This window comes from Telmatherina bonti, assembly GCF_933228915.1.
Source record: "Telmatherina bonti genome assembly, chromosome: 16".
In the NCBI taxonomy this organism is placed as follows: Eukaryota; Metazoa; Chordata; class Actinopteri; order Atheriniformes; family Telmatherinidae; genus Telmatherina; species Telmatherina bonti.
Window position 1 is genome coordinate 31,713,829 of NC_136614.1, and position 15,848 is coordinate 31,729,676.

Consider the following 15,848-nt stretch of genomic DNA (forward strand, 5'->3'; position numbering starts at 1 on the left):
TAGTTTTGCATTCAGTGACCAAGTTTGGCGGATGTGTTTCTGTCCAAGGCTCCTGGAAGTGTCATAATTGCTCTGTATGTCCAATGTGGAAGTAATTTATGCAGCATCTAACCTGGATATATACACCTAATGTCTACAGTATGAACAATACAGTAAAGAAAATGTTTTTGCACAGCTGTGCTCAGTGATGGTCAGTGTATTGCTTTACCTGGAAACATGTTCACACTGTGCCAAGAACATAAACCTCCCAAACCTGCTCTATCATCTATTTAAAACACCCTAATTTCTGTTTCACTACAGCTAACACCAGGCTTCACAGAGCTTGGATCGCCACCAATCCCTAAGCTACAGATATCACTGGGGCACAGCTTGCCCTCCCATTATTATGACATTTGGGGAGGGGGGGGGGGCAAAAGCATGATGTAATTCCATAAGCCTGTCACTGATAATTTCCCCCTCATTTTTAATGACTGTGAGATTAATGCCAGACTGAGACTGGGCCCCCAATATTTACCGGGTGTGGATTTTCTTTCCTTCCTCGTTTGTTTTTATAACAATTTCACAGTGTTTATAAATATTTATGGACATATACGGGCAGCTAATAAAGTCTCGACTGGCCGAATAAAAGCTGGACGACTTTCCACTCATTTTCGTGTTTTTTAGCTTCACCGTTTCTCTCTGCCGCGCTGTTTCCTGGTGCCAAAAAGCTACACCCACCATTTCAGCCATAATAACTAGTTATTTTCTCACATAGGAAAGTAAAAAAGGGGTGGGGGGTGTACTCGTTCACGTCTGCTCTGCATGTGGTGGCAAAGGGCAGAGGAATATCAAGGCAAACAAGCACACACACCTGTGCATGCCTGCACCTCCTCACAAATGTGTATTCACTGAGACACACACACACACATACAGACACCTGCAGGCTCGTTCTTCTTGTGATACTGTATCGGTTTACCTTTTAATGAAGAGTTTGTTTTTGGTGGCCGAGGCTTAGCGGCTGCAGAGGGGTCCGATGTTGCTGTCAAGAGAAGAAATGGGTGCCGGTATTGTTTCAGGACAGGTTATTTATCTGTTGATGATCAGAAGGAGAAAACTGCTCCCACTGTCTTTATCTGGTATTATTTTTACCCTCATTTACTTCCCTACATCTACTGTATCAGAGTTTAAAGTTATGTGTGTATGCATGCTTTGAAAGAGGCACTGGTGCATATATGGGATTATTTCTAGACTCCATTTGTCAAAGCGTACATTTATCATGGAGCCCACTGGTGTCAAACCTTCTGCTTTCCCACCATGGCTCTATTACACTCTGCTGGTACTTAAATAGACACTCAACACCTGACCTGACACATACAGTTGGTCTTCTACAGACAAAGAATGCACATTCACACTTGTATCTGTAGCTCTACTGTATGTACGACCCTCAGAAAAAGATCCAGAAGATAGAATCACAGGAAGTGATTGCAGTCCTACCATGAAAGCCAACAAATCCTCCCATTTTGTCTTTTTAAAATGGATCTCATTATAACTATTTCACATCCCTCCTCTTTCCGTCCTTGGTTTTATGTCAGAAAAGATTTACCGAACTGTTTTTAGGCCCTAAACGTGCCTCAAACTTGTTGTTTTCAGTCGCCACACAACATTTCAGCAGTGAAACTGAACTAAAACCATGAACTCTGGAAAGCAGCTTTCAACCTTTGAACCAGAAGAGCTGGCGATCATGTGTCTCATCAGCTGGGTTCTGTGGGCGGCTTGTTCTTGTTACCCAATAGCTGTTTAGTCTAATTCAGTTGTTGCTAATTTTCATCGTTTTCCATTATTGTGGTTTCTTATCTGACAGCTAAAGGGTTGAAAAAGTGCTTTAATAATCCTGGTAGGAAATTAAAATACTGGATTTTATTATTCACATAGTGGAAAAGTAGAAATAGATGGTGGATAACTAGAGACATTTTCTCCAAAAGAGTTTTTATACAAGTTTAATGAGGTAAAGAAGCCTGTACCTGAAGACACTCATCATTTTCCAGTATGTTACAGCAACTTGTACAAGATTAACCCCTACGGAGCCATCTAAATGTCATTGCTAGTGAGCCGATATTCCCAGAAAATACTACTGACCAAGAGAATAGAAGAAAACAAAAGTTCTGTAAGGGAGGGTGTTTAGAGGTCTCATATTATGCAATATCCATTTTTTAAAAAGGTTTTCTAACAGTAATATGTGTCTCGGTATGATGTGTATGAGGCCCAAGGGTGAGAAAAGTCACCTCTCTCCCTTTGTCCACTAATTAGGAAATGCGTGGTTGAATAGGTGAATCTGGGATTTTTGTTTTTGTGAAGTCTAGAATGGAAATAACTACTTCTCCCAGAAGGGAGTCTTCTTTGGGTGCTTTTAATTTGACAGTTTCTGCGTCATCTTCCTCCTGTTACTCTTCTTTGCTGGTTTATTTCTTTCACTGGTTGTGAGCAAGCAGCAACCTCCGGCAGTTAAAGTGAAGCCTATGCAGAAGTGCATAAAACTGCAGTTCCCCTTTCATCCACTAGGGGTTGCAAAACAGAGTAAAATCCCCATAGACTCCCATGTTAAAAGACCAACTTCACAGCAGAAATAAACATGTTTACAGCCTGGTACAAAAATCCATTTTAGGTTTAATAGGTCAGGTTTACCTTCATGACATCTGTGGGGGGAGTGAGTCTTTTTTTAGAAGTAATTTTATCTTGAAATTTGGCCTATTTAGGGGCGCGTCCTTTTGATTGACAGGTATCAGATGTCTGGCTGCAAGAATGTGAAGCACAGCCGCTGCTTTTAAATGGCTTACAGCTGGACTATCAATGCAACTGCATGCATCTGCAATCTAGTGAATAGGACTTTACAAGTAAAATCCCCTGCACTCTTTCATTTCAATTCAATTCAATTCAATTCAATTCAATTCAACTTTATTTATATAGCGTCAAATCACGGCAATGCCATCTCAAGACGCTTTACAGACAGAGGGGAAAACATAATGAAGACCAATTCATAACAGCCTATATAAGGAAACCAACAGATTGAGTTCAGTCCAACTCAATCTCCCATCCTGAGCAAGCACACTGGCAACAGTGGGAAGGAAAAAACTCTCTTTTCCCATTTCTCATCTCATTTATTCATCTTACTTAATATGTGTGTTTTTGTTTTTGTTTTTTTTTATTGGAAATGATCGCCTTTTTGTCATTGTATACTGGTTACTGTGGTGTTTTGTTTTTTGGTTTTTTTTGTTTATAAAGATGAAGACTAGTTTTCTGAGTGTGGGGCAGAAATGTGAAATGCATGTTGCCTTAGTATTAAACATACAAGTGTGTGCTTGTGTGCAAGAAGAGTGGAGAAAGCAGCTGCAGAGGCCCTGGTTCCCACCTCTCTGGCGCACACCTCTCCACAGGGAGCAGGAAGGGCTCCAAGTGCCCTGAGATCACCACCCCCAGAAACAGACAACCCATCTCTTTTATTCCCTCTCTCACACAAAAACATGCATGCATACCCTTGATTACATGCATGCAGGCATTACATGCTCTAGACGCTGCCACTTGCTTCTCTTCTGTCGTTCGTTCTGTCTGCTGTAGTGTCCAGATCATCTAACAAGTTATCGACACTGAAAAAGTACAGGTCATTTAAAATAATATAGTAGGGACACACTCTAATATGCATAAACAAACTACAACATGGAGCCAAAATCTTTCTGTTGTATGAAGCTCTGTACCCGTCAGCCCCCACAGGGCCCTCTGAGAGCTCTCTTGTCCATTAGTGAGATGACACAGGATGAAGTCACCCTGTTTGCCTTGGCACCGACATCTTTGTTTCAAGCACTGCGGTGATTTGCCAAGGCCTATGTTCTCACCACAGAGCGTTTTGCCCATTGCTCTCTGAGATCACCCTCCGTGTAGCGACGAGTGCATTTCACATTCTAACTAAATTGTTTTTATATTTAATCATCTTTTTATTTATTCATTCATTTTTTTATTACCTTATTTATTATTATATAAAAATAATGTCGTTCTCCACTTTTGTTATTTAGAAGTAATTATAATGACATCAAAGGTAAGAGATGTTTTCATAAAATATTTTTTACTTCACCCCTTCACACTCTGACTGCAGCCAAACAATTTAATGCTGTAACCAAGCGGCAACCTCCGGCGGTAAAAGTGAAGCCTATGCAGAAGTGCATAAAACTGCAGTTCCCCTTTCATCCACTAGGGGCTCCAAAACAGAACAAATCCCCGTAGGCTCCTATGTTAAAAAGACCAACTTCACAGCAGAAATAAACATGTTTACAGCCTGGTACAAAAATCCATTTTTGGTTTATAGGTCAGGTTTACCTTCATGACAACTGTGGGGGAGTGAATTTTTTTCTAACTCGCCCGTTTAAAAGTAATTTAATTTTGAAATTCAGCATATTTAGGGGTGTTTCCTTTTGATTGACAGGTACCGATCTCTCGCTTCAAGTCAGAAGAACATAGAACAACCACGGTTTTTAGCCGGTTAACAACGTGACTTAGCTTTAGCCCGTTTCCCTCCGCTAGCTGGTTAGCTCCCGTTTTCTCAGGGTTAGCTTTTAGCTACAGAAAGCTCGGAGTTCGCTCGATATCAATCGTCCGCCATGACACTCACGGCTGCCCTCTTAGCTCTACCTCTTTGCCCATATTTGTATTTTCTGGGCGAGACGACGCGCATGACGCTGCCAACATGGTGATGGTAGGAACCGCCCACCGAGCTTCAATTCAGCTCGTCAGAAACTTATGGGTGACGTCACAGAGGCTCCGTCTACCTTTTTATATACAGTATATGGCAGTAACACTAAAATAACAAAACAAACAGGACTAAACAAATGTAATCATTTCAACCGATCTGTTCTAAAAGATTGATTGGTTGATACTGTATGTTTATCAACATACAGTAACACCCTCAACCCCCTCTGCACGTACCTTTCTTCCTGCACGCGTTGCACACCATCAGAGGCTTGTAAAAGAGCCTGGATAGCTACATAAGCTAGCATACTACAGTGCTGCCCAAACATTTTAAAACATGACCCCAAAAATAGCAAAAGCTAGTGTTTTAAATTGATCGACTGCTTTAATCAAACAAATGAAAATATCAAATTGTTTTACATATTAAAACGAGGAAAAGTAACAGTTACTATGCAACCTAAAAAGGAGCACTTTACAGTCGTAATTAGTCTTTCTTACAGTCACTAGACTAATCCCTTATTAGTTTCCAAAAGTGTGTAGAAAAAGGCTTCTTTAGCCTGATACCCAGTCACTTCTGTGCTGATCAGAACCCTTCCAACCAGTAGTGTAGCTCTAGTGATATGAGAAGCTTCACAACAAAGCGACTGGAGAAAGTTGGCGGTTAAATTATATCACAAATATAGACAATGATGGCAGGTTTAACAGCAAGGGGGCATTTACACCTGGATGATCTGGGGTCTCTGTGAAATTAGGTGGATTTCCTGAAGATTTCACACTTTCTTTTGGTTTGTTTTGTGTTAAAACCTTTAAGTCAGGCGAACCAAACCGCTTAGCAACTTAGTCAAAACAACTGCTCGCTATGGGGCGATGCAAAACTGTTTATGTGGAAGTAAGTAAAAATTACGGATTAAAGATCATGCAGGTGGATATTCATTTCACAGAGAGATAAAACTAATGATATTCCATTTAAATTACAGACTTTAAGAAGAAAATCAAAATGCAGTATTTAGATTTAATATTAATTTTTATTTATGATGGAAATAAAATGCAGCTACTTCCTGAAAGTGAAACAAACATTCCTCTCAATACATTTTTGTTTGAATTATGGCACAGATTTGCTTCCATAGGAAATGCATTTTGGTAAACTTTATTTTTGTAAACAAACTTCTTGTTAGTTTTCCACAGTGTAATACCATAAGTAATGTATTAGAAATGTCTTAATTTATATAATAATTTAATAATTTATATAATTTATATTAATTCCCATCGTTTCACCTCCACATCTTCTTTTCTCTCAGTTTGCCTGCCTGTCAAAAGGTTCATGGCAACAGGATGTTATCTCACACCTCCAATATTTTCAACCACACAACAAATGTAGTGCTTTTTTTTCCCCACAAGTCCGTCCTCCTCCGGAGGCTTCCAGAGAAATTTGACATACGGATGCAATCTGGTTTTATCACAATCATCCTCCAGAGCTTTTGGGCATTATATTCACACTTGTCAGATATTTTGTCATCTAGGAGTTGGCTTTGTTTGTCATCCTAAAATGCCCTTAATTAAATTATTATATTACAGGTGGAACGTTAATGTGTTAGTTATGATTATTTAAGAAAATTTCAGCATTTAATCACAGAACACAAAGTTTGTCAGCGCACATTTTGCCGGTACACAGATTACGATGATACACACGGTAGACTTCTGCTAATAACTTCTTGTTTTCTCATGACGGTGAGCAGTAGCAGCTGCTACGTAAGCTTTCCTGTCCAGATGAAAATACCAGAAGCTTGGTCCCTTATGCAGCATCCAGCTTCAAGCTGCAGTCAGAGTAGGAGGTGATCACCTCTGGTGCAAGATCAGACTGAAGCTGCCACTGACTGATCCCATCCTGGTTTACTATCACTGGTCTAATGTCCGGGGGGGGGGGGGCTAACGGAGAAGTGCTAGTTGTTCTTTTGTTACTTACCAAGAGTCCTGATACCGCCAGAAAAAGTCACTAGACTTGTCGATTCTCGTTTTGTCTCTAAACTCACTGAAGGGTATGAAACATTGCTAAATATAGCATTACAGCAAAGAAGTAGTGGACTGAATCATTGTTGTCACCGTACTAGAAAATTGTGCTCTGACAAAGGTTCCACAATTAAATCTGTTGTTTTTTTTAACACCTTCATTTTTCCTTTAATTTTATTATTTAAAAAAATTCCTCTCTCACCCACACCTCCCATCTCCCAGGGCAGGTGGCTGTTCATCTCTCAAGCTTCGGTTCTCTACCAGAGTCCTGGGAGCTTGAGGGTCCTACACAGTATCTTAGCTGTTTCTAGGACTGGACGGAGATGTCTGATGTCTCACCAGGTATCTGTTGGAGCAACTTCTCCAGTGTGAGGGACACGCCCCCAATGCTCCAATCACTGTGGGTACTACTGTTGCTTTCACCCTCCAGGCCTTCTCCAGTTCTTCCTTGAGGCCTTGGTACTTCTCCAGTTTCTCATGCTTCTTTTCCCTGATATTTCCATCATTGGGGATGGATACATTGATCACCACGGCTTTCCTCTGCTGCTTATCCATGATCACTATGTCCAGTTGGTTGGCCACCACCATTTTATCTGTCTGGATCTGGAAGTCCCAGAGGATCTTAGCCTTCTCATTCTCCACCACCTTGGGAGGAGTTTCCCACTGGGACTTAGGGGTCTCCAGTCCATATTCTGCACAGATGTTCTTGTACACTATGCCGGCTACTTGGTTATGGCGCTCCATGTATTCTTTGCCTGCCAGTATCTTGCACCCTGCTGTGACGTGCTGGATTGTTTTAGGGGCTCCTTTCTATAGTGTGCCTGGTATAGTAGATCCGGGCCTCAATCGCTCTGGTGCTCAAGTCCTGCTCCTGTGCTGCCATGATAAGTGCCTTTGTGCTGTCCTTCAGTCCAGCCATTGATAGGACTTGTTAATATCGGCCACTTTGGTGATCTGTACATCCCTTTTCCTCCCATGATGGTTCTTCCATCTTGTGTTCCTCCAGACTCCACTGTCTGAGACATTCACTAAGTGCTTCATCCCTTGGTGCCCTCTTCCAGATGTATTCGTGGAGCTTGGGTGTTTCATCTTGGATAGTGGCCTTGATGCTCACTAGTCCCTGGCCCCCTTCTTTGCACTTAGTGTATAGTCGTTGGGCACTGGACTTGGGGTGAAACCCTCCATGCTTGATGAGCAGCTTATGTGTTTTGACATCTGAGCTTCCTGCTTTAGCTTATTATCCCTGCAGGGTATCGGATCACTGGCAGGGTATAGCTGTTAATGTCCCAGATCTTGTTCTTGCCATTGAGCTGACTTCCCAGTACTTGCCTCACTCATTGCAGGTATTTATCTGTGGCAACTTTCCTTGTGGCTTCTCCATGGTTGCCATTTGCCTGTGGTATGCCCAGGTACTTGTAGCACATCTGTTATCCTGCCCTTCGGGAGTGCAATGCCCTCCATATGGATTACCTTCCCTCTCTTTGTTATCATTTGCCCACATTTCTCCAGTCCGAATGACATTCTGATGTCCCTGCTGTAGATCCTGGTCTTGTTGATTAGTTGGCTGAGTGGGTTCAGGCCTAACTGAACTAAACTGACCCCCCCCTCAGCGAACAAGGTACATATATACATACATATATAAAAATAAACAGAGCAGAAATTAATTAAATACTTTTTTTTTACTACTGATAATAATGATTATATGGTTATATTATTATTATTGTTGTTGTTAATAATAATAATAATAATAATAATGATAATAATAATATTAATAATAAGAGCAACAAGTACTAGGTGTGAAAGAGTTTATGAAAGGAAAACCATAAAACCAGAATGGTGAAAGCTAAAACAATAGGTTGTGTATTAAATGAACAGCTATTACATAATTAAACAAGAAAAACGCTGATAAAATAATCAAATTTAAAAAAAAAAGGGAAATCAATTTCGCTAAATGGATTTAATAAGAAACACATCCAGTTAAAAGCCAAAGGCAGAGCTTGAGCTTGCCCTCAAAACAGAATTTTAGTAGAGCTTTCTGCTCACTTCTCGATCTTTGGCTGCTCCCAGTTGGACATCTCCATCAATTTGAGTTGTCTGATTGGTGGAAAGTTTGGCAGGAAGTGGAATTAATCATAATTTTCAGGTCAAAACATAGTAGTGATGATGAAAATGTGACAACCGCTCATTGTAGATGAGTGTCTGAATAAACACTGCTTTTTCTGGCTGACTTGTAAACCTCCTGAATAGGAAACAACTTCCTGGAAAATGTCTGTAGAACCCCAAAATGGTCATCTATCCATCACAATTCACCCCACAGAGTTCCACAAGAAACAAAAGATGATGTGGGGGGGTTAAAAATAATTTATTTAGCCTCTATGCACCATTTCCCATTCACATCTTGTGGAGACATCTACTATTCAGTAACAGGAAAATGAAGGAATTTCTCGGCTAGAGGACACAATGCACACTCACATACACAGTATTTGCTGACCACGAGGCTTTGAAGAGGGTCAAAGTGTAAAATCTGGTGGTATGCTCGTTCTCCTCCTGAAGAGCAAACGCTAACTTTGCTCCTCTCAAATAAACACTTTTCCATCAATCCACACACAGAAAACATCTGCCCACTAACCCCCCCGCCCTGCAGAAACCTTCCTGTCTGTCTGCTTCCTCTTCCTCACTTCCCTGCTTTCAGATCAAACCGAGACTCCGTTGAAGTTACTTAAGATGTTTTCGCTCCATCTTGAGCTGTCTTCATTTGTCGGACTCATCTTCATTTGCATTCTGCTTCATAGGAACTTAGTGGTTCCTCTCTTCTTTCTTTTTCCACTCCCTATCAGTCCCTCCCCTCCCCGCTCCTCTCCATCCGACAGACAACAGAAGAAATACTTTTCGATTGAACTGTGTCTTTTCCCAGACTAGGAAGTCACTTAGCAAATGGGAAGAGGGAAAGCTGGGAGAGAAGAAGAAGACAGGGGTGATCTGTATTGATGAAGGACAAAAGCTGACCTAAATCTTCTAACACCATGGGAAATCCTTTAGAAAAACAGCCATAATTAGAAGGCTGAGCCCAGCTTTGCGCCAGAAGTGAGCATATTTTTATGTGCTAAAGTAACAGGAGTGAAACAGCTGGGCTGTTTTTAAACCCTAAACTCTGCAGCGTTTCCGTGCCAGACAGTCTGGTGATTATTGATTCAGCGTGCGCTTAGAAAAACCTTAATGAGGGTAATTAAAGTTGTCAGTGTTTGACTTTTATATGAGCTCGGTAGGTTTCAGTGTTACTAAATGGCATTAGAATACGTGGCATCGTAAACTTTAAATATAAGCTGTCGGCTCGCGTCTCCTGGGAAAACCGTCATGTCCTCGGCCAGATTTTCCAACACAGCTGATGAAGAATCCTCGTCCATATGAAAAGCTTTATTATAAAAACTAGCTTCTCCACCTCTTTTTCTTATTGATTTACTGAAACTATAAAGCCACAGTGCCGGTTGGGATCCATCATTACAAACTGGCAATAAGCCAGTTCACCCTGGAATCTGCAATCATCTGCATTTATTTACAGTTATATATAAACAAATAAGGAAAATGGAATTAAAAAAGATAAAATGTTCCCGAAAATAACAATAAATAGATCATATAAAAATAAAAACATAGATTAAGGGTGCATTCACATCAGGACAGTCCGCTAGATTTGGTCCGATTGGGGACTCGGCTCAGTTGTAGGGGGGTGTATCCATGTGGAGCGAGATCGTGTTCACGCTGCACTTTGGTCAAACGCGCCAAACCTTTACAATAATATATCCCCATTCACACCAGAGGTGGCGCTGCACTGGTGTTTAGCAAAAGAGAGAACAAGACCCACGTGAAGAAGAAAACTGATCATCAAACATGGAGACAAAACTATCACTGTTTTGGTTTTTTTATGTTGTCTTATGCAAGTATACTGCAGAAATACACTGCAACAATGGACGCAGTATGAACAACAGACGAGGCGGAGGACTCTTAATTAGGGCTGCTCGATTATGGCAAAAATTATAATCACGATTATTTTGACTGAAGTTAAAATCTCGATTATTTAACACGATTATCCTTTTATCTTTAACAACATGAATTTTTTAAAAATATTAAACTGTGACTTTTAAAGAAATGTCTTTAGGATTCCACATATTTTAGAAGACAAATAACATGAACCTTTGTCTTGACAAAGTACAAATACTGATGTTAACTGAATAGATAAACATAAGTAAGGATTGAACAACGCTGCGCTTCCTAATGTTTCGACTCGGCGTTGGGCATTATAACCGTCTAGCACACGGTTACGAGTTGTTTAATCTGCTTATACCATGGTCCCACACAGTAAATATTTCATAACAAATTTGTATTTCTTTTTTACAACATTTGCTGAAGTATAGGAACTATTTTACGTTGGCCTCTATTTAAGTTTTATACCAAACAACCGCTGTCAAGCTACAGCTCGTTTCTCGCATTCACCTGTCAAAAGACAGCTGATCTGAACCAGCTGATTAACACCTTGCTGTGGTAACGCCCCGTAACGGAGGGATATTATAGTGATTTAACTCGCCGAACTACTTGTGCGTTTATACAAAAATAATGCAGCCAGTTCTCACTGACAATGGTATAAACTATGTTTAGGTGAACTTCCACAACCTACTGCAGTTATTCTACATTGACCTGCAGCCGGAGCCGACTGAGACTGGCCGCCTGGGAGTGCTTTAGGATGGGAGAGGCTCCCGCTGCTCCTTCCTTACAGTAACTGCAGAACAATATGTGCCTTCAAGTCAGTCGCCAAAACACCAGAAAAGTCTCTCATAACTCCAGTAAAAGCTGCTAGATTTGTCGCTAGTCGCTTTTAACAAAAAAAAGTAATCCTACCAGAGACAATAGAGTCGTACTGAAGTAAAGCTTTAAAGTGTGTATTAAAAACAAACCAGTTCTGTGTGCTCTGTTTGGACCATAGTCCATCTGGACTGTATATAAAATGATGGACAGATCCTCTGTGACGTCACCCATCGGTTTCTGAAGAGCTGAATTGAAGCTTGATGGGCGGTTCCTACCATCACTATCTTAGCAGAGACATGGGCGTCGTCTCACCCGGAAAATACAAATATGGGCAAAGAGGTGGAGCTAAGAGGGGGGCTGTGAGCGTCATGGTGGATGATTGACAGTGAGCGAACGCTGAGCTTTCTGTAGCTAAGAGCTAACCGAGCTAACCCGGAGATAACAGGAGCTAACCAGCTAACGGAGGTAAGCGGGCTAAAGCTAAGTCATGCTGTTAACCGGCTAAAAACCGCGGTTGTTCTACGTTATTCTGACTTGAAGCGAGAGATCGGTACCTGTCAATCAAAAGGACAGACTCCTAAATATGCTGAATTTCGAGATTAAATTACTTTTAAACGGGCGAGTTAGAAAAAAATTTACTCCCCCCACAGTTGTCATGAAGTTACCTGACAACCGAAAATGGATTTTTGAACCAGGCTGTAAACATGTTTATTTCTGCTGTGAAGTTGGCCTTTTTAACATGGGAGTCTATGGGGATTTGCTCTGTTTTGGAGCCCCTAGTGGATGAAGTGGGAACTGCAGTTTTATGCACTTCTGCAAAGGCTTTACTTTTAACCGCTTGGTTTAGACGCCATATTTTCAGGTAAGTAAAGCCACTGCATTTGTGTACAGAATGCAGCCTGATAACATTTTGTTTGTTGTTTATATGACAAACCTTTACTTTTAATGGCTTTGGGAAACCGAAATTGGGGGGATGGTGGGAACGTCTACCCACCATCCCCCAATGAAACCTCATGCTGTAGTGAAACTTTACATGGAAAATGTTTTATAGACCTATTTAGGTTTTCTCATCCTTATCACGTAACTTAAGCAAACTGTTTAATTTGTCACATTTTGATGTAACATCAATGCCATTTAACAATAATAATAATAATTAATAATAATTTATTTCAGCGCACAATGCTGGTGGTTATTCTGCATGAAGTGAAGAAAACTACATCATTTGTTCTTTCATATCTGCAGTTGGACTGTAACCTGAAAAAAAAAGCCCCTGCAGCTATTTTATCCATTTTTTGTATTTATTTAGATAAAAAAAATAGCCATGAATAAATTAAGCCAAATATCTTGACCTGTAAGGTTTTTACCTGCCAGCCGAAGTGAGTCAAACATGAATGTGATGTCATTCCCACCTCCCAAGCTGTCAGTCAACACCTCAGAGAGAAACGTTGACAAGATGTGCAGCTGAACTCTCCTGCCAATGTCTTTCAGCTCAAGCCAGTTTCTTCAACTTTTCTTTTTCTTTCCATCCTCCCACTCATTCTTCCATTTTCTATTTTTTTTTTTTTATCTGCATATTGTGTGTGAAGGGAATTGATAAGAAACAGACAGACAGAGATCATCTGGATACAGCATGTGTCTCCTCAACCACAACAACATGGCAAATTCAGCCACTTGCACTTTTACCCACTTGCTAGATCAGTGGGGAGAGAAAGATCAGACAGGATTCCTCTACATAAGCCCCTCTACTGCAGTTCATGACACACACGTCTGCTCATATGTTATTGCTATACGGTAGACCCCTTTATCAGAATAAAAACTATTACAAGAGGTTATTTGTGCAGGAAAAAAAGAATAATTAAACCAATGGTTTTAGTGGATTTCCTTTAAGTGAACTGTTCGGGTTAGGGTTAATAAAAGGTTCATTACTGATTGTTGGCAGAGACTGCGAAGAAATCCTGAGGCTTCCGGTTTAAATTCCAGCTAAAGGTGGGCATTTCAAGTAAATATATAAAAAAAAGAGAGGAATTTCATGATTCTTTAAATCCAAGACTGGTTTCTGAAATTATCTGATGATTACAGCGATCCAGCAAACGGCATAATCTGGTGATGAGTTTACATTTTACAGACTTTTAAAGTCTGATAACTGTGAATAATTGGATAATTGTTGTAATTACATCAAATCTACATATGCTAATGTAAAGTTACAAATACCCCATCTTTTATACTAAATGATTATATAGTTAAAACTTAGAGATGTCCGATATTATCGTCATACAGATATTATCGTTTGATATATTATTATATTAAAATGGAATATTTAAGAAATCTAATTAATTTTATATGAATTTGTAACATTTTTTAATATAAGTTTTTAAATTAACTTGATTTTTTCTCATAATTACAAAAAATTATTTTTATTCTTAGTTTGTTTTTTTAGTTTATTTATTTTGAACAAATAAAAGAAAAATAAGTGTGTAAATAATAATTTACACACAACAATTTAATTCAAATTTTGATATTGCCCTTCATATAAAGTTTTCCCTTTAAAATGCAAACAGTTTTGATATTAGTGGAAAAAACTAATGATTATGTATTGATAGGAAAAATTCTAGTGAGAAGATGATGGATTAAAGGAAGTGGAATCAGATTCATGTTTTTTTTTATGGTTTTAAACAAATAATTTAAATTTGTACATTAAACGAAACAATACAAGGGAAGAGGAAGAAAAAGCAAAACAAGTTGATCGTCCGCTGGCAAAAAGTGTGATTCATGTACTGATGCAGTTACGCAACAGTCCATTTTTATGTATTTATGTGCACCAGAGTGTCAGTATAAATCAGATGTTCTTTGTTCCCGGCTCAAAAATGTGATGATTGATGATCCAGATCATCAACAATTCCCGTAATTTATGTTTTTTTCCATTTCTCTTTGAAAAAAATATGGCTTCTTCCATGGACATAGTGTCCAACTGTTCCAAACTAAAAGACCTCTGAAATCAGATTTCCATGTGGAAATAGAAGGAGGGTCTATTTTAAACCTAATTCACTATTAACCACTATTATTCACTGGATAGTCTTGGTTGCTATCATTAAAGGAGAGTTAATAATGTGATTTTTTTCTTTAAAGGAAACAGATAAGCAGGAAACTCTAGTTTTTGTACGAAGACTTGGACATTCCTCCTTCCAGAACTTCGGTGGATTTTTGTAAATCCTCACAAGCAGTGAAACCTGTTGACCTGAACTGTATTTACTATAAATGCATACACACCCAACACAAAACATTAATTTTTTAATGGCAACGAGGCAACAGACCTCGTTGTAACAGTTTAGAGGTTTTTTTTTTAATTCAAAAAGGTTATAAATAATGTTAATGAGGGGCTTCTTGCACATGAGCTGTTAAAAACAGGGAGCTGCAACTAAAAGTATGAAGATTAAAAAACAGCTGCTGTGTTGTGAGTTTATTTTTGTTGCAGGGTTAAACTGTGTCGTAATGCTGAAGGTTTTACCTCTGCTGTGGATAAGTGGACTCCTCCAGATGTTATTAGTGAGCTTTTATTTTGACTTATGTTTTACAGAAACAAGCCATGTACCGTGAGGACAATGAGCATTGCTGAGGAGGAACTTAATGCTGGATTGAGGGGCAGACTGGACACCACTGTGACTCATTATTTCCTCTTCAGGTACAAACCAACATGTTTTCATGTGAGCTACTAGGCAACAGCTGCTTGAAAAACCATCTTAGATAATCTGACATGGAGCCTCAAATGACATCTTTATCTTAAACCTCACACATAACACAGTGTGTAAAGGTAAAGCTAGAAGTTTGCTGATGATCTGTGTGCAGATGTGTGAGGAATGAAATTAAATGAAAAATACTTTAATTAATCCCCAAAGAGAAATTCAATTGATTGAATTGAATTGAATGATATGAATGACTGATTTAAAGAATTAATTTACACTAATATTTCTCTGAGGGGTGATAGGTGTTGTTTGAAATGTGTCTTCTTTGTGATGCAGTAAAGTTGAAGAAGCCTCTGTCTGAAGGTGATGTTGTTTCTTCACGGTGTTGTGTTAAGCAGGGATCACCAATCCTGGTCCTCTATGGTCGGTGTCCTGCAGGTTTTCCAAGCGACCCTGCTGGAAAACTCCTGTCTCAGACTCAAACAAGCTCTGCTCATGTCTGCTAAACACACAGTGATTTGAATCAGGTGTGTTGCAGCAGGGACACTTGGAAAACCTGTAGGACCAGGATTGGTGATCCCTGGTGTAGAGGATGTGAAGAAGTGTTCATTATTTCCAGACGGTTGTGCAGCATTCTTCTCTGAACAAACA

General features: G+C 39.6%; 1 protein-coding gene across 1 annotated transcript in view; it reads left to right on the plus strand.

The window, feature by feature from the left end:
* disp1 (dispatched homolog 1) overlaps window positions 1–15,848 on the plus strand; it is a 119,847-nt gene that overhangs the window by 54,795 nt on the left and 49,204 nt on the right. The window contains exon 4 of the mRNA XM_079255436.1: window positions 15,092–15,196. The gene's annotated coding sequence lies outside the window, so the exon portion shown is untranslated. The remainder of the gene's footprint in view (window positions 1–15,091; window positions 15,197–15,848) is intronic.